Source organism: Herpailurus yagouaroundi, unplaced genomic scaffold (assembly GCF_014898765.1).
Source record: "Herpailurus yagouaroundi ecotype Mexico unplaced genomic scaffold, PumYag 140, whole genome shotgun sequence".
Classification (NCBI taxonomy): Eukaryota; Metazoa; Chordata; class Mammalia; order Carnivora; family Felidae; genus Herpailurus; species Herpailurus yagouaroundi.
Window position 1 is genome coordinate 68,436,935 of NW_024412395.1, and position 25,814 is coordinate 68,462,748.

Below are 25,814 nucleotides of genomic sequence, written 5' to 3' on the forward strand. Positions count from 1 at the left end.
TGCCTGAGATGACGGACAACTCTGATATTGCTTTCACAAGAGAACAAGTCAGAGTATTCTGGATCCTTGCACACAGCCATAGGCATTTGCTGGCAGCATGTAACGGGCCACAAGCCTCTTGCTACCAAGCCCCGTGGTGGAGCGTGATGTTGACAAGCCACATATGGGCCTCAAGCATTTTTTGAGCTGAGTGGCCACGCTGTTTCCCGGCATGAGCCAGAAGGAGGACACTCAGCTGGACGTATTAAACAAGTTTATTCCATAAAATTTACAAGCATATATTTAGCAAAGATCTCTGAAAGGATGATAAGAGTAGATTGGCATCAAGGAGTAAGCAAATAGGGGCGCCTGGGTGGCTCAGTCGGTTAAGTGTCCGACTTCAGCTCAGGTCATGATCTCACGGTCCGTGAGTTTGAGCCCCACGTAGGGCTGTGCTGACAGCTCAGAGCCTGGAGCCTGCTTCAGATTCTGTGTCTCCCTCTCTCTCTGACCCTCCCCCGTTCATGCTCTGTCTCTCTCTGCCTCAAAAATAAATAAACATTAAAAAAAAAATAAAAAAAAAGAGAGTAAGCAAATAAAGTGTATTCCATACCATAATAGCTTCTATTCATCTATGTGAATACTGCTTACACTCCCAACATTTGGAAAGTCTTATTTAGAGAATAAATTGTTTATAAATCAAAATAGAAAATATTTGTTGTTGTTGTTTCCAAATTACAGACCATAAAAAAATCTCTGATTCGTTTATGTAACTTGGTTTTGGTGAATTGCTAAAACTTAGTGTCATATTTTAACTTTCAGTATTGTTTAGTATTATGTGTAAAATATTACCTAGGAAATTTTTAAACTTTATCTACTGCATGATTTTAAAAAACCTATAGTTTAATATATTTAGAAATTTTCATTTCATAAAATTATAGCTCCCAAAAGATTTTTCCTACAAATAGGTCTTTTCACCACCCTGAAGCGTAGCACCTGGGTCGACTCAAATCCAAAATCCCAATTCTAAGTTAATATGTTTATATTTTTGTCTTCTTTGGTACAGTCTTCAATGATCCAGTTGTGTTCATTTCAGGTATCAAGAGTTAGGAGTCCAATTAGTACAATGAGGGATGTTACACTTCATCCTTGTTGATGTAAATATTGCTGTGCCCAGAGAGGAGAGGAGAAACTTGGTGGCAGAGTCAGATACAAGGCAAAACAACCCATAATGCAGTTGGATGTTTGCAAGCATTAAGAGGAAGATGATTTTATGTGCATCTTGTCCAGCCTTCTTGATACACAAAGTGACAAACTGAGGTAGACAAAATTGAAATGAGTTACCTGCAGAACATAGCTGATTTGTTCAGAGCTGAGGCAAGGGTCAGTCCCCTGGATTCCAATACTCCCGGATTCTTTTCGGATATTTACCGAACTGCTTAGAATATATTCTAATCTTTGAATTTAAATAATGTTTTATTAATACTCTTGATTATAGACAATATTTTATATTTTAGGGTTAAGAGTACGATGCTAGAGATGGATAGTATAGGCCAATTCCTAACTATTGTTTCTTAATTGTGTGACTCTGGTGTGTCATTAATGTCTCTAAATTTCTCTTTCGCACACTGGCAAACATGGAGACTGTAATTTACTTATCATAGAATCCCCTGTGGTGCTCAAATAAGGCAGTCTCCAAAGGACATATATTAGTACCCAACATATGTTGATCAGTGAGTAAACATCAGTGATTATTATTGCGCAACACCCTCATGCTCTGCTAGTCAGTATGACTGTTCTTAAGCACTTTTGTTTTTAACTGTATTCAGTTTATTCCATATACTGTTCTGTGATAGATAATCTGACCTATTCCAGAAACTGACATATAGTCTAACTGAGAGTCCACAGGAAGGGTACAGGTATCTCTCTTTGAAAATTACAATTTTACACAGGTTGTTTTATACATATTAAGAACAGATACATCGAACCACTTTAGTCATTCAGTGAATACTTATTAACTTGTCTTTCAGTAGAAGAGGATATCACTTGCATATATTCAGACTTGAAGTAAAATGATGGGCTGTATGTGTGCTGTACCCAGGTTCTGAAGCACGGTATATATATATATATATATATATATAATAAATTGTATTATCTTTGGAATCCCTTGATTTAATGTATACGTGATTTCACATTTTATGTAATGCAGTGAATTTTTCCCAAAGTTTAAAGTTAATTGTGACTTTCTTATGGTGTTAAGCCACTTTTACAACTGTGGAAACATCTAGTATATTTTTAAAATTTATACTCCGATAGTTTGGTTCAGAAAAATGTTTTTCTTTGCCAGGTGCTGTGGTAGATGCGAAGATAAAAGAAAGGGAAAATAGCTTCTCAAAATGCTTATAGGTATGATATTTTGTATATACTGTGTTATCGACAAATGCTTAAAAGTACGCAGCAGGGGTGCCTGGGTGACTGGGTGGGTTAAGTGTTTGACCTCCTCTCAGGTCACGATCTCGTGGTTAATGGATTTGCACTCCACATGTGGCTCTCTGCTGTCAGAGGGAGACTGCTTCAGATCCTCTCTCCCTCTCTGTCTGCCCCTCCCCCTCTCACTCTCTCTGCCTCTCTCAAAAATAAGTAAACATTAAAAAGAAATTTAAGGTACACAACATAAAAACATAAAAAATAAGTACACACCATAGGAAAAGGTGATCAAAACTAATAATGTGCATGATTCTGATTCTGTGTTTCCTAATTGGTAAAGGTGACTTGACTCAGCTCTAAATTCTTATTTTTCAGCATAGGAAACTCAAGAGAGTTAGCAATGACAGGTGACATGATTAACAGTTCGGGTTCCCCAGACAGATCTGGGTGCAGTGAATCCTTATTCACCATTGGGTAAGCTGTGCAAATTACCTAACTTCTTCAATACTCAGTGCCCACAGAGAGTACACCTTGTGTTGCTATGTGGCCTACATTGAAAGTGGTAAGGCATACAGAGGTCTTAGCACAGTATCCGGCACCTGGTAGGCACTCATTAAACATTAATTATAATTTTATGAATATGGAATGTTGACATATATATTTATCATTAATGAAAAATACAGTGTTTATTTTTATATCTTAATTTTTGTCCTTTTCCATACTTCTCTAATTCCTAGTAAATGAAACAGTCTTACAGAAATAAAAAAATCTTTTAAGTAGCTTCACAGAAAACATAATACATTCTTGACACATTCTTTATTTTCATGATTAACATAAATCCATGGAAATTATAAGCAGCTGGATAGCACAGGATTAAAAAAATGGTTACCCTTTTGAACTTAAATTCTTAATATTCTTAATTATAAAATATTCTTTTGTTTCTAAGAATATAATCAATGAAGTTATTGTTTTTTATGTGGTTGTTAATTTTATAACATATTTTCCGAATTCTCTTACAGTAAATAATAAAAAGGCTCTCTGTCTATTTGTGTAAGTTTGAAGTCAGATAGGGCTTCTTGCCAATGAAACAAAATAGAATGTCATTATGTTAACAACATGCAGCCCATTATTCAAAGAAGAATATAAATGGATCTGAAACGTTACTGGATGAAAAATGCTAAATATCATCTTGTATAATAATGATTGTTCAAAATCTTATTTTAAAACTTGTATAATATAAGCTTGACAATGGTGAATTTGCTCAAGAATTAACTAAAAAAGGTGTCATCTGAGGCAAGTGATCTTCTCTCTGTCCAAATCACTTATTTTATAACTTGAGCAGAGCAATATAAACCTGCTGCCATGAGAGAAAAACAATTTTAATTATTATTTTTAAAATATTACTTGCTATTTTGATCTCAGTTGAATTGTCTAAACTGAAAACTCATTTTTTTTTTTTACTCTTGTCCTTTGCAATATTTCAGGACATATGGAAGCTTCTAAACTTCTGAATTACATTATGAGAAAATACTTTCCTTCTTAGCCAACACTATGTTCTTTGATTCAGAAACAGTGGATTCATAGGACTGCTGTAGGTGAAGTGGGTTGAGGCAGGGAAGGAGATGGAATGTAAACATACTGAACAACAAAAGAGGTAACATAACTTTTAAGAATAATTTTAATTCTTGATCTGGATTTATTTTCACTATATTTCAAAGGAATACTTAGCAGTATTATCAGGATATCCAAAGCATTCTTTTATACCAAAGTTAGGACTTTATGATCATATCCTGCAGACCTAGACCTTAGGAATAATTATACATAAAGGTACAAATATTAATTTGGACATGGTTTTTGATTTTTAAAATATAACCCAAATAGGAATAACATTAATTCTATAATTTATTGTGATAGTAATGTTTATTCTACAATGCATCAAGGAAAGTTGAATTATATATTACATAAAATTCTTCAAATTTTAAATTAAAACATACAAGGTATATCTTCAAAAAGATATTTTCCAGTTTATTAGGAAATGCTGTTATAATAGTGAACATATTCAACAATATGAAAATATCAGTGCTAAAATTATGAATAGAGAAAAGACGTCTAATATTAAGTATCAAATTCTTCACATCAAAAAGCTAGAAACAGAACAGAACGTCAAATTTAAAGTACAAGAAAAGAAATTATAAAAAAATAAGAAATGAAATTATAAAGATAAGAAATAGAAAAATAGCAAATAATAAGAAAAAATAATAAAAAAGTTAAATTATTGAAAACTTCAATAAAATTTATAAACTCATACCTAGACTGAAAAGAAAAATGGAAATATTCAATGTAAAAAATGAAAAATTAGAATACTTCCCAATTAGTTTTATGAACCTTATCCTGATGAAAAGCCTTATAAAAATATTATGAAAAAAATGAAATTGCAGAATAATATTTTCCATGAACAAAGATTTTAACTATTTTTATGTATGTACTTTAAAATAAAATTAAATAAGGGCGCCTGGGTGGCGCAGTCAGTTAAGCGTCCGACTTCAGCCAGGTAACGATCTCGCGGTCTGTGAGTTCCAGCCCCGCGTCAGGCTCTGGGCTGATGGCTCAGAGCCTGGAGCCTGTTTCCGATTCTGTGTCTCCCTCTCTCTCTGCCCCTCCCCCGTTCATGCTCTGTCTCTCTCTGTCCCAAAAATAAATAAATGTTGAAAAAAAAATAATAAAAATAAAAAAAATTAAATTAAATAAAATCCCTCCAAATTGTAATCACAGCAATCTTTATCTGTTGTATATATGGAATGCTAAGATTTAATTTTTTTTAAAGTTCTTGCTTTAAAAATATTGGAACTTTGTTGGGATGATTAATCTCTTAAGTATCTCAAAGTCTGCAATTTATGTTGGAGATAGTAATCACTAAGTAGTTATACATGGACCCTCTGGGAAGAAACAAATCTGGCAAGAATATATATGCCAATTTGATCGTGTATTATTTAAAAATATTTAGGGGCGCCTGGGTGGCGCAGTCGGTTAAGCGTCCGACTTCAGCCAGGTCACGATCTCGCGGTCCGTGAGTTCGAGCCCCGCGTCAGGCTCTGGGCTGATAGCTCGGAGCCTGGAGCCTGTTTCCGATTCTGTGTCTCCCTCTCTCTCTGCCCCTCCCCCGTTCATGCTCTGTCTCTCTCTGTCCCAAAAATAAATAAATGTTGAAAAAAAAATTAAAAAAAATAAATAAAATAAAAATATTTAATTATTTTTAACTTGTGTAACACAAAGGAATCTCTCTTATTTCAAAATACAATATTTCTGAAATTTGTGTACATATTACCTGTCTCAAGTGGGATAATTTTTTTGTTTGTCTTTTGTTGTTGTTGTTATTGTTGTTTTACCAAATATAATGATGAATAAAATATGTATTCCCTTGGTAGTCACCACATTTATTTACTTTGATAAACATTCTTCATTTACTCTAGTGGGAGGTACTGTTGTCACATGGCAAAATGTGCTTCTGTATAATTCCACAACAGGGAGCAGTTATGAGCAGAGAACAATAATCCAATCTATCATAAGATCCAGCTCCCAAAATGTACTTTCCTAAATAAAGTAAGGGATGCTACCTAAAAGCAACTTTTTCATATCAATCACTAACATAATAATTTTGACACTTTTTTAAAGTTTGCTTATTTATTTTGAGAGAGCACACAAGCAAGGGAGGGGCAGAGAGAGAGAACTGTTCAGGATCTGCACAGTTGGCACAGAATGCAATGAAGGGCTGGAAGTCACAAACCTCAAGATCATGATCCCAGCTGAAACCAAGAGTCCGACGCTTAACCGACTGAGCCACCCAGGTGCCCCAGTTTTGGCACTTTTTAACATAATGTAACATTTGAACTGCAAATACAAGACCTGGTTCTGATTGGTGAGACCTGGGGATCTGCATGGAAATAACGACAAAGAATGAGTGACATAAACCTTCCTGTTACATATTATTATATGAATCAAAATTCCAAAATATGTGAAGAAAACTAATGCTAAAATGGATAGCAAACGAAATCAACATTTTTAAAAGGTCACTCCAAATCAATTAATAATAAAACAATCTAAAACAGTTTTATAAGAAATATATTTATGATTCTTAAAAAGATGAATAACAGCAATGTACAGAGAATGAAAATTATAAAAATAGGTAGAATTGACACAAGAAGCAATTGGATGCCCTGAAAATGAAATATAGAACCACTGAAAGTCACCACACTACTGAATGACTGCAGAGTAGTCCTGAGGAACTCCCAGGGATGCAGGATTAAGAGATAAAGACGTTAAATATGTGACAACAGTCCAAGAAATGGAGGGTAGGTTTAGATGTGTCAATATAGCTCTGAGAGCAGTTCCAGAGGAAAATAGTAGGGGAAAAGGCAGAAAAGAAACGTTTGAAAAGAAAATGAATGGTTGAGACATTTTTGCAGAGTTGAAGACATGTAACTTCAGGCTGAAAGTGATCACTGAAAGCACAAAGCAACGTATAGATGATAAAGAAATAAATATCAATGGGTAAATTCTTTGTGAAGCAAAACATGGGTGGTAAAGAGAGAAGAAAAACACACAACAAAAAACAATTATCAGCAAAAGAACCATCAACCCGGAATCTGACACTCAATTAACCTATCACCTAAAAAAGTAAGTAAAATGAAGACATTTTCCCCCTTAAGGTTTGCTGTGGAGTTTATCGATCCTCATATATGAGAAACCTATATTAAGCTCTATCCAAATACATAGTTTCACCACTGTACCTTTAAGAGCTTTAAGAGTGTATCAGAACATAAGGTGAAATAGCAAAAAAAAAACTCCTAAAAGACATTTTCAGACACACAAAGATGAGGAGTGCTTTACAATCCACAGCCCGTACTGCAAGGGCTATTGTAGAAACATGCTGTATAACCACAATTTCATATCATTTAAGAACTTACAAGTGACTCAGCATTCGCTATTTTATTCAAATTCTCAACAATCAGAACCAGTATTATTTATGTCATCTTCAGCAAATAATAAAATTTAAGATACAGGAATGAAAACTAACAGGCTCAAATTCATACAATAGTACTAGCACTCTAACACAACATTTGTGAATTCAATTCTCATGTGATTTACAATGTATTTTTTAAAAATGCCCGTCACACAGATGTGACACCCCAGATAAAAGGAAGGATTCTGGAATTGTTATCCATTGCTAAGAACAAGTCCTGCAAATATAAGTTACTGTATATCATCTACTGTCAGAGAGGAATGAGTTGCTAGGATTTTCCTAACCTATTTGTCTAGAGAACCCGAGTAGAAATTTACAATTCCATAAGGACTATTTTCTAAGGATTTCACATGGCCATGTGTGTGTAACTATTTATTGTATTTCCTTATTATTTATTTTGTTGACTTCATTTTGTTCATTATTAATTGGACAACTGCAATGATCTTTGGAGAGTTTTATTTGCCTTGCTGATAGAGTCACCATTCAGCTCACATCTTGTTCTAGGTAACTGATAAAGGATTTACGTATCATTTAAAAAATGTAAAAATAGGGCGCCTGGGTGGCTCAGTTGGTTAAGCATCCGACTCTTGGTTTCACCCCAGGTCATGATCTCATGGTTCATGAGACTGAGCCCCACATCAGGCTCTGCACTGAGAGTGTGGAACCTGCTTGGGATTCTCTGTCTCCCTCTTTCTCTCTGCCCCTCTCCTACATGCTCTCTCTCTTTTTCTCTCTCTCAAAAATACATAAAAAAATATAAAAAAAATAAATATACAAAAATAGGATCCAGAGAATTCTTTATGGAGACCATAAGACTATAGGCTTTTACATGTTTAAAGAAGATAACACAGAGATTAATTTTCACAGTTCTGCATAAACTCACACATTTCTTTTCTAGGTATTTATTTCTGGACAATAGGAAATTTACATAATTGGCTGCATGCTTTAAAATAATCAATTACTCAAAACATAAACATAGAATAAAATAAATTAAAATAATAATTCAGACCTCATGCTATGGATATGGAAAGTGACTAGTTGATGCCCATTATTGTTATTATAAAATATAAATCTATTTCCCCAAAGCACAAGAGAATTTACCACTGGTTGTTTTAGGGTGTGGCATGAACTAGTTAGTAATATTTTTGGCTTTGATACACCTCTGAGAGAAGTGTACTAAAAATTTGAACTGTTCCCATTGGTGGTACGTGTTACTCAGAGTGCATGTAGTAAATGAGGATTGTGTCATCATGGAGAGGAAAACTAATTATTTCCAGTGCCCTCACCCAAATTTAAGTGTGCTAAAATATACCTGCTGGATTTTAATAGGGCTGGTATTTACAAAGCTCTCTGTGGTTATGCGGTCATGTCTATAAAAGAATATAAAATTTATTGAAGTTAGTTAAGTTACTAACCTGCAAAATGAAAGAGAGCCAATGACCTCAACATTGGCAGTTTCCAACTAATGAAAATGGAATATGTGATTTCTAAATGTCAATACACATTTAAGAGGCAGGATAAATATAATTGGTAATAGCCTACAGGTTCCTGCAGGTCAAGACTGTGGAATCAGATATGCCTATAGTTAGGGGACAAAAACCAACAGAATTCAGGAGTGTAGAGAGTTAAGCCAGAGAAGTCTCTAAATTTCTAGCACGAAGCTAAGCAATCAGATAGTCAGAGAGAGACTGACAAGTAAAGAAGACTGAAATGGACTCTGGACAATATTGGGAGAACACAATCTTGATCCTGGCAGAACTCTTATTTGTCCTTCATGGTATGACCCATGGGAAGACCTCAAGATGTAATAATAATCAAAAAAATAAAAGCAATAGTTAACAATTAATGACCTTTAGCAGGTACGAGACACATATATCATGTAATTCTCCTAACGTAATGAATAGGAGGCTATGGTTAAACACTTTTTTATACTTTACTTCACCCTCTTTACTTCACCAGGCATTCACCCTATCTCTGTGTCTGATATCAGATCCTACTATATGTCCGTTCTCCTCTGTTTTTATAAAGATTGACTTTTCTTTTGATTAGTGTCAGCATAGTAAATTTTCCTCCATCCATTTGCTTTTAATCTATATGTGTCTTTACAATTAAAGTGGATTTCTTATAGACCACAGATAGCTGGGTCATGTTTTTTGATCCATTCTGCCAATCTCTGTCTTTTGACTGATGCATTTAGACCATCCATCTTCTAAGTGATTATTGACATGGTTGCAGTAATAGCTACCATATTTGTTACTGTTGTCTATTTGTTACTCTTTCTTCTTGTTTTTGTCTTCCAATCTTTTTCTACCTTTTGTGGTTTTAATTGAGCATTTTATATGATTCTATATTCTCTCCTTTCTTGGCATATTGATTTTATTCCTTTTTTTTTTTTTTTTTTACCTTTTTCCAGTGGTTGCTAGAGTTTGCCATATTCACTTACAGCTGATCCAAGTCCACTTTCAAATGACACTATATCATTTCATGGGTAATATGAATACTTTATAATAGCAAAAATAATCTTAAATCCTCCTTTCCATCACTTGGTTCATTAATTAATTTCATTTATATGTAATTGTATATATGTATATATAAAAGTATATATAGTACTTACATATATAGTATATATAGTATATATATGTGTATATATATATATATACATAAGCATAGCAATCAAATAAATTGTTGGTTATTATTATTTTGAACAAACTGTTATGTGTTAGATGAGAGTAAGAACAATTTTTTAATTTTTCCTTCACTTATTCCTTCTTTGATGCTCTTCATTGGTTTACACAAATCTGAGTTTCTGGTGTATATTTTTGTTTCCTCTAAATAGCTTTTAACATTTTCTAGAAGACATATCTACTGGCAATAAATTCCTCCAATTTTTGTTTGTCTGAGAAATTCTTTATTTCCCTTTCACTTTACAGGATAGTTTTCTAGGTTACAGAATTCTAGGGTGGTGGTTTTTTTTTTCCTCAAAACTTTAATTATTTGACCTCATTCCCATCTTCTTGTATGGTTTCTGAGAAATTGAATGTAATTTTTATCTTTGTTCCTCTATAGGTGTGGTGTTTTTCCTCTGGTTTGTTTCAGGATTTTTTCCTTATCTTTGATTTTCTATAATTTGAAAATAATATGCCTGGGTGTAGGTTTTTTGGGTGGAGGCATTTATTTTGCTTGGTGTCCTCAAAGCTTTCTGTATCAGTAGTTTGGTTTCTGACATTATTTTGGGGAAATTCCCAGTCATTATTTTTTTCAAATATTTCTCTTCTCTCTTTATTCTCCTTTGGTATTCTCATTATGTATATGTTACACCTTTTGCAATTGTCCCACAGTCCTTAGATATTTTGGTTTTCTTTCCCCAGTCTTTGTTCTCTTTGCTTTTTAGTTTTCAGGGTTTCTACTGATATCTTCTCTAGCTTAAAGATTTTTTGTTTCCCTTCTCTTATGTTCATCTGTTTTGTCTCTTAAAGTCCTCATATGAGTGAATTCATGTGATTTTTGTCTTTCTCTGACTAATTTCACTTAGCATAATACCCTCCAGCTCCATACACGTAGTTGCAAATGGCAAGATTTCATTCTTTTTGACTGCCAAGTAATACTCCATTATATATACACACACACACACACACACACACACACACACACACACACCACATTTTCTTTATCCATTCATCCATCAATGGACATTTGGGCTCTTTCCATACTTTGGCTATTGCTGATAGTGCTGCTATAAACATGGGGGTGCATGTGTCCCTTCGAAACATCACACCTGTATCCTGTGGATAAATGCCTAGTAGTGCAATTGCTGGGTCATAGGGTAGTTCTATTTTTAGTTTTTTGAGGAACCTCCATACTGTTGCAGAGTAGCTGCACCAGCTTGCATTCCCACCAACAATGCAAAAGAGATCCTCTTTCTTCACATCCTTGCCAAGATCTGTTGTTGCCTGAGTTGTTATGTTAGCCATTCTGACAGGTGTGAGGTGGTATCTCATTGTGGTTTTGATTTGTATTTCCCTGATGATGAGCATGTTTTCATGTGTCATTTGGCCATCTGGAGGTCTTCTTTGGAGACGTGTCTATTCATGTCTTTTGCCCATTTCTTCACTGGATTATTCGTTTTTTTGGTGTTGAGTTTGATAAGTTCTTTATAGATTTTGGATACTAACCCTTTATCTGATATGTCATTTGCAAATATCTTCTCCCATTCTGTCGCTTGCCTTTTAGTTTTGCTGATTGTTTCCTTCGCTGTGCAGAAGAGTTTATTTTGATGAGGTCCCAGTAGTTCATTTTTGCTTTCGTTTCCCTTGCCTCTGGAGACGTGTTGAGTAAGAAGTTGCTGCAGCTGAGGTCAAAGAGGTTTTTGCCTGCTTTCTCCTCGAGGATTTTGATGGTGTCCTGTCTTACATTTAGGTCTTTCATCCACTTTGAGTTTATTTTTGGGTATGGTGAAAGAAAGTGGTCCAGGTTCATTCTTCTGCATGTCACTGTCCAGTTTTCTCAGCACCACTTGCTGAAGAGACTGTCTTTATTCCATTGGATATTCTTTCCTGCTTTGTCAAAGATTAGTTGCCCCTACGTTTGTGGGTCCATTTCTGGGTTCTCTATTCTGTTCCGTTGATCTGAGTGTCTGTTCTTGTGCCAGTACCATACTGTCTTGATGATTACAGCTTTGTAGTATAGCTTGAAGTCTGGGATTGTGATGCCTCCTGCTTCGGTTTTCTTTTTCAAGATCGCTTTGGCTATTTGGGGTCTTTTCTGGTTCCATACAAATTTTAGGATTATTTGTTCTAGCTCTGTGAGGAATGCTGGTGTTATTTTGATAAGGATTGTATTGAATATGCAGATTGCTTTGGGTGGTATCGACATTTTAACAATATTTGCTCTTCCTATCCAGGAGCATGGAATCTTTTTCCATTTTTTTGTGTCTTCTTCAATTTCTCTCATAAGCTTTCTATAGTTTTCAGTGTATAGATTTTTTACATCTTCGGTTAGATATATTCCTAGGTATTTTATGTTTTTTTGTGCAACTGTAAATGGTATCGGTTCCTTGATTTCTCTGTCGCTTCATTGTTGGTGTATAGGAATGCAACCGATTTCTGTGCATTGATTTTATATCCTGCATCTTTGCTGAATTCATGAATCAATTCTAGCAGTTTTTTGGTGGAATCTTTAGGGTTTTCCATATAGAGTATCATGTCACCTGCAAAGACTGAAAGTTTGACCTCCTCCTGGCCAATTTGGATGCCTTTTATTTCTTTGTGTTGTCTGATTGCAGAGGCTAAGACTTCCAATACTATGTTGAATAACAGTGGTGAGAATGGACATCCCTGTCTTGTTTCTGACCTTAGGGGGGAAAGCTCTCAGTTTTTCCCCATTGAGGATGATATTAGCATTGGGTCATTCGTATATGGGTTATATGATCGCAAGGTATGCTCCTTCTATCCCTACTTTCTTGAGGGTTTTTATCAAGAAAGGCTGCTGTATTTTGTCAAATGCTTTCTCTGCATCTATTGAGAGGATCATATGGTTCTTGTCCTTTCTTTTATTGATGTGATGAATCATGTTAATTGTTTTGTGGATATTGAACCAGCCCTGCATCCCAGGTATAAATCCCGCTTAGTGGTAGTGAATAATTTTTTTTAATGTATTGTTGGATCCGGTTGGCTAATATTTTGTTGACAATTTTTGCATCCATGTTCATCAGGGAAATTGGTCTATAGTTCTCCTTTTTAGTGTGGTCTCTGTCTGGTTTTGGAATCAAGGTAATGCTGGCTTCAAAGAAAGAGTTTGGATGTTTTCCTTCCATTTCTATTTTTTTGGAACAGTTTCAAAAGAATACATGTTAACTCTTCCTTAAATGTTTGGTAGAATTCCCCTGAAAAGCCATCTGGCCCTGGACTCTTGTTTTTTGGGAGATTTTTGATTACTAATTCGATTTCCTTACTGGTTATGGGGTGTTCAAATTTTCTATTTCTTCCTGTTTCAGTTTTGGTAGTGTATATGTTTCTAGGAATTTGTCCATTTCTTCCAGATTACCCATTTTAATGACATATAATTGCTCATAATATTCTCTTAGTATTGTTTTTGTTTCTGTTGTGTTGGTTGTGATCTCTTCTCTTTCATTCTTGATTTTATTTATTTGGGTCCTTTCCTTTTTCTTTTTGATCAAACTTGCTAGTGGTTTGTCAATTTTGTTAATTCTTTCAAAGAACCAGCTTCTGGTTTCCATGATCTGTTTTACTGTTTTTTTGGTTTCGATAGCATTAATTTCTGCTCTAATCTTTATTATTTCCTGTCTTCTGCAGTTTTATTTGCTGTTATTTTTCCAGCTCCTTAAGGCATAAAGTTAGGTTGTGTATCTGAGTCTTTCTTCCTTCTTTAGGAAGGCCTGGATTGCTATATACTTTCCTCTTATGACCGCCTTTGCTATGTCCCAGAGGTTTTGGGTTGTGGTGTTATAATTTTCATTGACTTCCACATACTTTTTAATTTCCTCTTTAACTGCTTGGTTAGCCCATTCATTCTTTAGTAGGATGTTCTTCAGTGTCCAAGTATTTGTAACCTTTCCAAATTTTTTCTTGTGGTTGATTTCAGCGTTGTGGTCTGAAAATATGCACGGTATGATCTCAATCTTTTTGTACTTACTTAGGGCTGATTTGTGTCCCAGTATATGGTCTATACTGGAGAACGTTCCATGTGCACTGGAGAAGAATGTATATTCTGCTTTAGGATGAAATGTTTTGAATATATCTGTTAAGTCCGTCTGGTCCAGTGTGTCATTCAAAGCCATTGTTTCCTTGTTGATTTTTTTGATTAGATGATCTGTCCATTGCTGTGAGTGGGGTGTTGAAGTCTCCTACTATTATGGTATTATTATCGATGAGTTTCTTTATGTTTGTGATTAATTGATTTATGTATTTGGGTGTTTTCACATTTGGTGCATAAATGTTTACAATTGTTAGGTCTTCTTGGTGGATAGACCCCTTGATTATGATATAATGCCCTTCTGCATCTCTTGATACAGTCTTTATTTTAAAGTCTAGATTGTCTGATACAAGTATGGCTACTCTGGCTTTCTTTTGTTGACCATTAGCATGATAGATGGTTCTCTATCCCCTTATTTTCAATCTGAAGGTGTCTTTAGGTCTAAAGTGGGTCTCTTTAAACAGCAAATAGATGCATCTTGTTTTCTTTTCCATTCTCTTACTCTATGTCTTTTGATTGGAGCATTGAGTCCATTGACGTTTAGAGTGAGTACTGAAAGAGATGAATTTATTGTCCTTATGATGCTTGTAGTGTTGGAGTTTCTGGTGGTATTCTCTGGTCCTTTCTAATCTTTGTTGCTTTTTAAAATATATTGAAATATATATATGTATATATATATATATTTTTTTTTCATCTTTTCTCCCCTCAGAGAGTCACCCTTAAAATTTCTTGCAGGGCTGGTTTAGTGGTTACAAACTCCTTTAATTTTTGTTTGTCTGGGAAACTTTTTATCTCTCCTTCTATTTTGAATGACAGACTTGCTGGATGAAGAATTCTTGGCTGCATATTTTTCTGATTCAGCACACTGAAGATATACTGCCACTCCTTTCTGGCCTGTCAAGTTTCTGTGGATAGGTCTGGGGCAAACCTGATCTCTCTTCCTTTGTAGGTTAGGGACTTTTTTCCCCTTGATGCTTTCATGATTCTCTCCTTGCCTGAGTATTTTGTGAATTTGACTATGATATGCCTTGTTGATGGTCGGTTTTTGTAGAATCTAATGGGGGTCCTCTGTGCTTTCTGGATTTTGATATTTGTGTCTTTCCCCAAGGTAGGAAAAGTTTTCTGCTATGATTTTCTCATATAACCTTTCTACGCCTATTTCTCTCTCTTCTTCTTGTGGGACCCCTGTGATTCTGATGTTGTTCCTTTTTAATGAGTCACTGATTTCTCTCATCCTTGAATCGTGCTCTTTTGCCTTAATCTCCCTCTTTTTTTCTGCTTCATTATTCTCTATAAGTTTTTCCTGTATATCGCTGATTCTTTGTTCTGCCTCATCCATCCTTGCCGCCACAGCATACATCCATGATTGCAGCTCAGTCATAGCATTTTTAATTTCATTCTATTTTTTACTTCTTTTATATGTGAAGAAAGGGATTCTAATCTATTTTCGACTCCAGCTAGTATTCTTATTATCGTGATTGTAAATTCTGGTTCAGACATCTTGCTTGTATCTGTGTTGGTTAAATCCTGTGTTGGCTGTCCTTTCTTCATGCTCTTTCTTTTGGGGTGAATTCCTTCATTTTGTCATATTGAAGGGAGAAAAGGAATTAATGAGGTACAAAAATTGAAATAAAAAATTAAATTAAAAAAATGTTAAAATTAAAAATTAAACACACACATACAAATCGAATAAATGATGCTAGATCCTAGGTGTGTTTGGTCTGGGTGTTGAAAGTGGTTTGACAGATTAGAGAAAAAAGGGGGGGAAAGAAAAAAAGGAAATCGTCTGAGAATTTGAAAAAATGAATACACTGAAGTAGACTAAAATGAGATGATGGGGGTAAAAAAGAATTTGAAAAATATACACAAAAGTAAAGAATATAGTAGAAAAATGAAAGAAAAATATTTTTAATAAAAATTAGAAATAAATATGATTTTTTCTTTTTCTGTATTCAAGAAAAAAGAAAAGAAACAAAAAGAGAAAAAAGATAAAAAAGGAAAGAAAAAAAGGAAATCATTTGAAAATTTGAAAAAGTGAATACACTGTACTAGACTAAAATAAAATGAAGTAAAATATAACTTGAAAAAATTTACATAAAAGCAAAAAATATAGTAAAAAAATTAAGTAAAATATTTTTAATAGAAATTGAAAGTAAAAATGAAGTTTTTCTCTTTCTTCATTCAAGAAAAAGAAAAAAAGCAAAAGAAAAAAGAAAAAGAAAGAAAAATAAATAAAAAGGAAATTGTTTGAAAATTTGAAAAGGTGAATACACTGAAGTAGACTAAAATAAAATGATGGAAGTAAAATATATTTTGAAAAAATTTACACAAATTAAAAAATATAGTAATAAAAATTAAAGGAAAATATTTTTAATAAAAATTGAAAATAGGGGCGCCTGGGTGGCGCAGTCGGTTAAGCGTCCGACTTCACCCAGGTCACGATCTCGCGGTCCGTGAGTTCGAGCCCCGCGTCGGGCTCTGGGCTGATGGCTCGGAGCCTGGAGCCTGTTTCCGATTCTGTGTCTCCCTCTCTCTCTGCCCCTCCCCCGTTCATGCTCTGTCTCTCTCTGTCCCAAAAAATAAATAAACGTTGAAAAAAAAATTAAAAAAAAAAATTGAAAATAAAAATGAATTTATTCTCTTTCTGTATTCAAGAAAAAGAAATGTAAAAGAGAAAAAGAAAAAAGAAAGAAAGAAAGAAAAAGAAAATTGAATAGATGAACCTGGTAACAGATTGAAGTAGGACTGAAATTACTTCGTTTTCCGCTAGAAGTCAGTCTATGTAGCACTTTATAGTCCATAAACTAAGCCGGCGGTGAGACTTGTGTTCTTGAAGAGCGAAGTTGGCCCGGTTGGGCGGGGCTCGGTGTAATAGCACTGCTTTCCACTAGATGGCGCTGCTAGCCTCCTGGGGTGGATTGTTGCAGCGCTCGTAGGTGCGCATGCATAAGCGCGGGAGCGGTGAAAAATGGCGCCACCTGGCCACCCAGTCTGTTCTCCCAGATCAGCAATCGCGCACCCTTCCTTTGTCTTAAGCTTTCGTCCATTCCCTGCTTTTTCACTCTCTGTGACCAGGCCCCAGGCAGTACCTCTGTCCCAAGTTTGCCTCAGATGGGACTGTTTTCCCCAGCCCCTTACTTCTGAAGGGCTGCAGCTTTGACCCGTTCCGCCCCTCTGCGGGAGGGTCTCACCTAGCAATGGACGAATGAGCAATGGCCAAATGTCGGCTGCACCCAGGAACGCTTGCTGGACCCTGCTGCTGCCGGTGCCCCGAGACTGCAGCCAGGTGCCAGCCCGCCCCAGAAAAAGTTCGCGAGTTAGTGTAGCAGCAGCGTTTCAGGGATTATGGAAAATCACAACACACATCTGGCACCAGGCTTCACCCTCAACGACCTTGCTCCAGCACCAGCGAATGTGGCCGTTTTCTGCGGTCTGCTGGGACCAGGTGGCTTCAACAGTCTCTACCGAATGTCCTTCCAGCAGTGGAACCGCTTTTTCCCATGCGGCCTGAGAACCTCCCGGACCCCACTCTGTTCCTGGGGATTCGCCCTTCCCACCAGAGGATCGCCAGGTATCAAGCTGCAGAGTTGCAGCCTCTGCGCTCCCCTTGTTTATAGTCTTAATGGAATTTAAACCCTCTCCTTTCTCCTTTCTCCCTTTTTAGTTTAGGCCCTGCGGCTGTTTCCAATTTTCCACCTTCTCTCCAGCTGCTCTTGGGGAGGGGTGCTATGTGTATTCTCCCCCCCCCCCCCAGTCTCCGTCCTCTCTCTGCCTGCAAAAGCGGTTCCCTATCCTCAGCGGCTTCTTGCTCCCCAAATTCACTTCTCCGCACCATGTACCTGCTGAATTCTGTGGTTCAGGTTGTGCTGATTGTTGTGTTAATCCTCCAATCAGTTTTCTAGGTGTGTAGGATGGTTTAGTGTTGGTCTGGCTGTATTTCATGGACGCGAGACGCAAAAAACTGTGCTGTTCTGCCATCTTGGCTCCTCCCCAAACATCTCTTATTAATACAAATTTGTGACATGTTCTGAAAACTGCCTTCCTAACATACACTTCTGCAGGTTTTATTTGATGTGGAAAGGTATCCAGGCAAAGATACCAAATTCCCCACCTCTCTTGCTGCTAAAGATGGCCTTAATTCTTTCCCTAAAGGCAAAACAATGAGAGTTTCTGAGTAAGGTTTTGCTCTCCTGTTACAGGTGCTATATATTATTTGCTTCTTTTTCATACTGGAATGTGGTCATGTGATAGAGGTGAAGGAGTCATATCTAGATCATAGTGATCAAAACCACATGGAAGGGGTGGATGATTAGAAGATTTTGATCCTAATGACAACCTGGAATAGCAAGTGATACCAGTCTTGATGGGCCCAGTGTCAGATTCCTCTTTTCTTTATTTGTTTTTAATTAAAAAAATAGCTTTATTGAGATATAATTTACATGCCATACAATTCACTCATTTACAATATACAATTCAAGAGTTTGTTTTTTTTTTTTAGTATATTCACTGATATGTGTAATCATTACCACCACTATCAGTCAATTTCAGAACATTTTCCTGACTTCAAAAGAAACCTTGTACCCGTTACCTGTTACTCCCTCATCTCCCAGCCCTAGGCAACCAGTATAGATTTCACTATTCTGGACTTTCATATGAATGGAATCCTATGATATTTGGTCTTTTGTGATTGACCTCTTTCAGTTAGCAACATGTGTTCAAGGTTGATCCATGTTTTATCATGTATCACTATTGTGTTCCTTTTTGTGAACAAATACTCCCATTGTACGGATATACTGCATTTTGTTTTTTTCATTTTTAGTTGATAGTGGTTGTGTTGTTTCTACCTTTTAGCTTTTATAAATGATGCTGCTATGAGCACTGGTGAACAGGCTTTTTGTGTGTGTGTGGACATGTGTTTTCATCTTTCTTGGGTATATAACTAGGAGTAGAATTACTGGTCATATCCTATATTTAATGATTAAAGAATTGCCAGATTATGTCCTAAAATTAGCTAAATTCCTAAAAAGAAAGTTTCATAAATTTCAAAAAACATTTGGAAATACTTACTTTATTTTCCCTATGTTTAGGAAATTCTACCAACTCTTCGTTCACTGTAACTTACATAATAAGATGTTGCAGATTTACAACATTAGCCAACATGAAAGAGAGGAATAATTCACATCATGATACTTTGTCATACCCCATTCAGAAAGAATCCATTATGTAACAACTTAAAATTTTAGAAAGAAAAAAAAAAACCCTAGGCATTATAATTTAAAAGATTTACCCCTGGCTTTCCTTAAAGAGCAAACTTTTTTTCAAACTTTAGAAAATAAACTTGAAACCTTGTTATTAAACACTTTTTTTCAGAAAAATGTTAGTTGAATGAGAAAAAGATAGGGATGTGCCCTTTTATTTATATCTTCCTGGTTAGTAAAGCATGATACTGAAAAAGAGGGTGAGAAGAAAATGAAAGCACAGCTTTCTGTGGGTAATCCTTGCTCAGGTGAATCACAGTTGGCTCAGACCCACTGAAGGGACTGTTTTAGAAATGTACTCTGTCTGTAATTTTATGGCTAGTCCTTAAGGTATAGAATATATTCCATATTACTTATTATCATAGTGTGCCAAACTAATGAATTAAAAATAGTTAATGTTGGAACTTAAAAAAAAAAACAAAACATCTTTGCCAAGTGGAAGAAGTGGATTCAGACAGACATGCCCGAGCGGTAAGGAATAGAAACATCTATCACTGGTTCTGTCACTATATTCTGTGCAGGATATATAGCAGATTGGATGTAGGTCATAAGTTATAACAGATGCTAATGTATAAGTTACGTATTCAATATTTATAAAAATTTTACCTATAAAAAATATTTTGCTGATTACAATATGTTAACAATAGGAATATTTTAAAAAGTAATTCATGAACAAAAGAAATTCTAATAGATGTAAATAGATATATGCCCAGGGATCTGCACTGAGGACCCCTGCTCTCATTCACAGCCCAGACTGAGATCCAGTAATGTACCTGAGATCTACCAACTACTAACATACCTGAAGAGGAGTGCCTGGTCCTGCTGTTCCCCTCTGGACCAATGGATAATGCCATTCACTGTCAGATAGGCACACAGACTTCTCATTTATATTTGATCATTGTAAACATGATGCGTTTCTCTAAGTGCAAATAAAGATAAACAAGTAAAGTCATGTATGTCAATGAAACTTTAGAAATGGGTAATGGATAAAAGTAAAATAAATATTTGCAAATGTGACAGAATTTGATAGACTTTGATCACGAGGCCAGACAGATACTAAGCCAAAAACATATAGCATCTTAGATATATTTTTTTCTAACTACTCATATCCAAATGGCACCCATTGGTTTTGTTTCTTAATTGCATCTGAGTTTACTACCAACACTAGGGCACTCCTACCTGTGTTACTGACACATCTTTTGTTATAATTTTATGTATAACATGTATTTGATAAGGGAGACAGATTACATGAGGTAAAATAAAGTTTTTCTCAATATTTCCTCAAATCCCCAGATTCCTTGTGGAGATAACAATTAATTTAGTTTTGTTTTGGATCCTTCAAAAGTGTTTCATGCAAATACAAACATAAGTTATCTTAAACACATAAAAGCACACTGACATATATTTTTATTGTTACAAAGCTTGCAGTATATTCTCTATAATGTTCTACAATTTACATATCCCACTTAACAATATCTTAGAGATAATTCCATGATAGTTCCCATAAAAACAATATTTGCTTTCCTGGCAGCATAGTATTCTCCTATATGAATGTACAATGACATATTTGATACATTAAGCAATGTATTCTTATTTTATTTTGCATATACATAATGCAATGAATGTTCCTTACTAATGGATATTTGATACATTTCCACATATCTTGGTTATTATCAGTAAACATGCTCCAGTATATATTCATATTCATATAACCCTGGACACTTGAAGAGTAAAATGAATTGTTGGAAGTAGTTATATATATTTTATTCTTTGATTGATATTGACAAAATGATATACAAACACTTGTATCAGTTTACTCTCCCAGAAAAAAATATATTGAGGGGCTTGTTTTTTCTTCCTCCTTGTAACAATTTTTTAAAATTTTACCACTGTGACAGGTGAAAAACAACAACTTATAGCTTAATTTTCAATTTCTCTTACTGCAAGTGAGGTTACATATGTTTTTGCAAGTTTAACAAATGATTTTTTTTCCTTTTAGGTATAATATTTTTAGGTATAATATTTATGTCACTTTGCACATTTTTAATTACGTTGTTCAGCTTTTATTGCTGATTTTTAGGGGCTTTTAAATATGAATAAAGTAGACTTTGTTTTCTTTCATATGTGTCTGTTTAGCTTTTGGCTTTGTTTCTGGTGTTTGGCCAACCATCTTTGTTATGAATTCATACTTACACTTCTTGATCTCTTAGGACTGTGTCAGTGTCCTTGACATTTGTCTCTGCCTGTGCCCAGCACGCTGTCTGGACATAGAAGACATATATGAATATCTGTTGAAAAAACTGTCAAAGTGTAAAGATGTTTATACTTCTTAATCCAAAATCTGTTTCTACTCAGTTTCTATCACCTTGTAAACTTTTTAAAGAGAGAATCATTTCTTCCCAGTCTTATTTCCTGTTTTTCCAATATACTTTAGATTGAAATTACAATGAAACTGTGAAACAGTTGTGCAAAGCTTACATGTTTAAATGCTGAAAATCACATTATATTTTAAATAATAATGTCTGGGTGGCTCACCCAGTTGAGTGCCCCACTCTTGATTTCAGCTCAAGTCATGATTCCAGTGTCATGGGATTGAGGTTGGCATTGGGTCCTGCACTGCGTATGGAATCTGCTTAGGATTCTCTCTCTCTCCCTCTGCCCTTCTCTCCAACTCACATGAGGGTGCTCTCTCTAAAATAAAATAAATGAATAATGTCTATATTTTGTAATCACAAGTTATTTGAATCATTTGTGGCTCAGCCAGAAAATAGTTGAAATTACTTTAGTATCTGACTAAAGAACTAACTTGTAATTTATTATAACAACTTATGAATTTAAAACATCCTATGTGATTCAAAATGGATTAAAATTGATTTAAAGCAAGTTTGTTGCTATTGGATAATTATTTCAAATCATTAGCATGCATTAAACACACCACTTTTTATTATAATCTCAAAAAAAAAATAGGACCTTGAAAAGGCATTTATGTGTTTCTTCAACCTCAAATTTTGCCATTAAAAAAAAAATCAAGCAATGATTTCATCATTCATATACTGAGTTAATGAGACAAAAAGTGAATGCCACATGTGAAATGGTCCAATTATTTGCTCAGTAATCCAATATTTTCTGCATCATTAATTTTTCCACTTTTTATTTAGCGACTCTAAGGATGTTCAAGATAAGGAAAATTTATGTTGATTAATAATGCGTCAAAGCAATTTTATAATTTAAGTTTATGGGTTACTATTAATAAATTGTCAGTGTAGCTCATATACTTTATTTAATCCTAGAAGTCATATATTCAAAATCAATCGAGAAGGGCTTTGGTTTTGTATTGGGATGTAGAAAGCTTAAAAGAGCATAGCTCCCATGCCAACAGTGACAAGTTGGATAATTTACCAATTCATAAATTTTCTTGAATCCATCAAAATAGTGACGTACAGGAAAATCAAGAAGTCTCAAGTCTAGGGAAATACAGGTGTCTCCAAAGAGACACAAGATGTAAGTACTGGTTAGAACACTGTTAAATATTTTAACAAACTTGTACATGCTGCTGTTGGATAGTATAACAATAGTATAGAATCCTTGGAGTTATAGACATAAGGGAAGATTGTACTTAATCTCAAACTTTTGTCCACTCCCATCTCTGGCTGCTTGGGAGAAAGACTTGGGTCAGGTGGGAAAATTAGAGATTGCCTCCTGTTTGATCAGGTGTTGGTGAAGAAAGTGGCAACAGTTATGCAAAAGACACAAAGCCCCACTTAGACTTTTATGGCCTTTCTCCACTTGGACAGAAGTCTTATCCCACTGAGGGAGGGGCAGAAAACCCGGTAACTTTCAGGAACATGTGGAAATCTACTGCAGCTTAGAGAAAGAAAGACGGAAAAAAAGGCCTTTGAAACCAAGACAAAGTCAGAATTTTAGAGGTTCTCTGCAACTGGTGGAGTGGTAGGGTCACTAAGAAAACCCCAACATCCCACAGCAGAGTGGTTGCCTAAGACTGACACTAAAGCAGGACAAGAAAGAACCCTTTCACCACCACCAACCCCATCACCAGGTTGTCAAAAGATGTGTGATAGCCAGAATCAGTGTACTGTTGAGTGAAGGGCAAGAACATGGAGAGACCTCTGATGAGTCAATATATAGAAAGTCTAAACCTAAAGGTGGAACAGTGGTGAAATCGTAACAACAAAACCCCAAATCACCTCATCCTTTAACTAAATTAACTCACACTGCCACAGTAAGAACCTAGCATAAAAAGAGACATGTCTATTTTCAGACATCAACAATACGTATCTCATTTTGTACTGTCTTACAAAGGCCAGCATTCAACAAAAATTGCAGAGCAATAAGGAAGAAAAACAATATACTGTTAAGATACACTGGAAGCAACTAATGGACCTATGTTCATATAGGACCCAGATGTTGGAACTATCAAACAGAAAATTTAAATTAACTATGATTAATATACTTAAAAACTCTTGTTAAAAAAGTGGAAAACATGCATGTATTGTATCATAAAGAAAAAAATTATGAGAACAGCTTTTAAATTTTATTAGGATGAACTCTATAAAAAAATCAAAGGGAGATGCTTGATATAAGAAACACAGTAACTGAGATAAGAAAAATGGTTTTGATAGGCTTATTAATAGACTTAAGAGAGCCAAAAACAGAAGAATGAGTAAACATGAAAATAGTTCAATAGAAATTAACCATGCTAAATTATAATGAATTTTAAAAAAGAATAAAAAACCTTGAAAGAACTTGGGACAATATCAGTTTAATATTGCTATAATAGGAATCACAAAACAGAAAAAGCGTGGAAAGGAAGTATTGTAAGTTAACGAGTGAGAATTTTCCAAAAATACTGAAAGACATGAAACCACAGATCAAAAAATTCACAGAACACCAAGTGGAATAAAACAAATAAAACACCTGGACAAACATATTCAAAGTTCTGAAAACCAGGGGCACCTGGGTGGCTCAGTCCATTAAGCATCCAATTGGTGATCTCAGCTCAGGTCTTGATCTCTAGGTTGTGGGTTCAAGCCCTGCATTGGGCTCCATATTGGGTGTGGAGCCTACTTAAAAAAGAAAAGAAAAAAGAAAAGAATAAAAGAAAAGAAAAGAAAAGAACTGAAAACCAAAGATAAAAAGAAAATCTTCAAGAGAGTCAGAAGAAAAGAACATATCATATATATAAATATATGCGTATAAATTACAGCAGACTTTTCAAGAATTTACATCAGGAGTTATTGAAGCCAGAAGATCATCAAGTGATTTCTTTTAAAATGTCTAAAGGGGGAAAAAAACGTCAACCTAGAAATACTCTAGCATAAATAACTTTTTTTTTTTAATTTTTTTTTCAACGTTTATTTATTTTTGGGACAGAGAGAGACAGAGCATGAACGGGCGAGGGGCAGAGAGAGAGGGAGACACAGAATCGGAAACAGGCTCCAGGCTCTGAGCCATCAGCCCAGAGCCCGACGCGGGGCTCGAACTCACGGACTGCAAGATCGTGACCTGGCTGAAGTCGGACGCTTAACCGACTGCGCCACCCAGGCGCCCCAATAACTTTTAAATATAAAAAAGAAATAGATTTTTTCAGGTTAAAAAAAACACAAGAGTTTATAATAAACCTCCACAACAAAAATGTTAAAAGAAGTCCTTCGGGCAAAATGTATATGATAAAAACTTGAACCTACTATACAATGGAATGAGGAACACTGGAAATAGTATAAATAAAAGTAATATAAAATTAATTTTCTTTCATATTTTTAACTGCTTTATTGACTGACTAATCCGCTCATGGTTTAATTATGTCTCAAACCTGAAACCCAGATACTTTGTTTGCTGTGTTGTTATCCAAAGCTACATGCTGAAAATCAAGCATTTATTATTTCACACAAACTAATGTTGGAATGAACTCAGTCGACAAGTGAATTGAATGATAATTCTCATCTCATCATCAGTACTGTTAAAGTCAATTTACAATTATTAAGATAAAGTTATCGCTTTTCTACTGCTTATGAAAAGAATTATAAGGAAAATGGTGGGGGAATGGAGATATAAGAAAATCCCTGTCTCCTTGAAGCATAAATTTTACCCCTCTCCAAACACATAGATTTGCTCATTAAATTTTTTTTTAATTTATTTTGATTATAGTTGACACTGTTACATTAGTTTCAGGTGTACAACACAGTGATTCAACTTCTCTATATGTTATGCTGTTCTCACAAGTGTAGCTACCATCTGCCACTATACAACGCTAATACGGTATCATTGACTATATCCCTTACACTGTGCTTTTTATTCCTGCGGCTTATTTATTCCATAACTGGAAGACTATATGGCCCACACCCCTCTTCACCCATTTTACCCATCTCTCCACCCTCCTCCCCTCTGGCAACCATCAATTT

At 35.2% G+C, this 25,814-nt stretch overlaps 1 long non-coding RNA gene across 4 annotated transcripts in view; it reads right to left on the reverse strand.

Moving 5' to 3' along the window:
- Window positions 1-5,647: 5,647 nt before the first annotated feature.
- LOC121030814 (uncharacterized) overlaps window positions 5,648-25,814 on the reverse strand; it is a 44,997-nt gene continuing 24,830 nt past the window's right edge. For 3 of the 4 annotated variants that reach the window (XR_005790428.1, XR_005790426.1, XR_005790425.1), the window contains 3 exons: window positions 21,589-21,656; window positions 20,195-20,314; window positions 5,648-6,337 (listed from right to left, as the gene is read on the reverse strand). This is a non-coding gene — a long non-coding RNA (uncharacterized LOC121030814). Of the gene's footprint in view, window positions 6,338-20,194; window positions 20,315-21,588; window positions 21,696-25,814 lie in introns of all 4 variants that reach the window. The other variant, XR_005790427.1, reaches the window with a different exon arrangement.